The sequence below is a fragment of the Pygoscelis adeliae genome, unplaced genomic scaffold, assembly GCF_000699105.1.
Source record: "Pygoscelis adeliae isolate BGI_AS28 unplaced genomic scaffold, ASM69910v1 Scaffold87, whole genome shotgun sequence".
Classification (NCBI taxonomy): domain Eukaryota; kingdom Metazoa; phylum Chordata; class Aves; order Sphenisciformes; family Spheniscidae; genus Pygoscelis; species Pygoscelis adeliae.
In genome coordinates this window covers 4,458,411-4,459,635 of record NW_008825098.1, presented here as the reverse complement: position 1 = coordinate 4,459,635, position 1,225 = coordinate 4,458,411, and the positions used below count along the sequence as shown (strand labels likewise).

General features: G+C 36.2%; 2 protein-coding genes across 2 annotated transcripts in view; both read right to left on the bottom strand.

The window, feature by feature from the left end:
* HADH (hydroxyacyl-CoA dehydrogenase) overlaps positions 1 to 1,225 on the bottom strand; it is a 41,784-nt gene that overhangs the window by 28,583 nt on the left and 11,976 nt on the right. The window lies entirely within an intron of this gene.
* LOC103919544 (cytochrome P450 2U1) overlaps positions 1 to 1,225 on the bottom strand; it is an 8,166-nt gene that overhangs the window by 5,113 nt on the left and 1,828 nt on the right. The gene's annotated exons all lie outside the window — the stretch shown is intronic.

The following is a 1,225-nucleotide window of genomic DNA, read 5'->3' as shown; positions in this document are numbered from 1 at the left end:
AACAAACACAAAACTCTTCCAAATCTCATTTGTGTAATTTAGAACATATCTAATTCCTGTAACTGTGTATCAAGTCAAGCAGTGATAACACACAACCATTAAAAATAGAAGAATAAGGCTATGCAATAAAATTTATTTTACATTTGTCCCCGGTGGATTCTCTCTCCCATACTGAACTGATGCCTTATTTTGCAATCTTTGCTCAACAACGTGGTTGACTTTGTGCAATAAACTATGATCTTGACCTATTTAAAGAGATTATTCCAGACAGATAGGTGCTGTAAACAAGTATCTATTTGTTTATTTGCAAAGCAGCTGCAGCACATGAAAACCTCAAAATCTCAAATACCTGATAAAAGTATTCCAGGTTTATATTGTTCTTAGATAACTTGAGGTTTACCCTTCTTCACTCGAGGTTAGCAAGAAGTCTGGGCAAAGCAGTGGTCTCTCAGGGAAATGTTTCATTACTATAAACTGAGGTAGAATTACCTAAGTAGAATTGTCCATCCTGCCAAGGTTTCCAGTCCGCGTATACCCAACAATCCTTCTAGTGGAAATCAGTTGTTATGTAGGACTTTAGGAGAAGCTGCTAATAAATTAATAAATCAATTGCTTTATTTTTCTTAAATTCAACCATCTAAATTTGCTAAATGGTACTAAAGAAAACACTGGCTTTGCAACCACATGTACTGTAACAAGACTCAGTATAGAAAAATATTTAACCAAAATTAATTTTAAGTCTTTGGTGATGGAAATTTATACTAAGAAGTCCTGAAATACAACTCTAGCAAGTACTATTTTAATATTGTAACCTCTCTAACACCACTGGTGTTTTTTATATCCACAAAAATCTGGAAGTAATTTTCTAGAACTCTGTCACAAACAGTAATCAGATCATAACACCATCAAATAATCTGGGTTGCAAGGAACCCTTGGAGGTCATCTGATCTAAACCCTTACTCAAAGCAAAATCATCTTCCAAGTTAGATCCAACTCTGAGGGTAGATCAGCCTAGTCAGGGTCATACCCCACTGAGTTTTGAATACTTCCAAAGTCGGAGATTCTGTTAATTCTTGGGGCAAACTGTTGCACTCCTTGCTATCTTCATAGGCCAATTTTTTTTCCTGGTATCTGATCAGAATTTTCTTGTTTCAGACTCTCTGCTGCTTCTCTTCCCTCCACTGCACATCTCAGAGGAGACTGCCTCCATCTTCTTATCATCTTC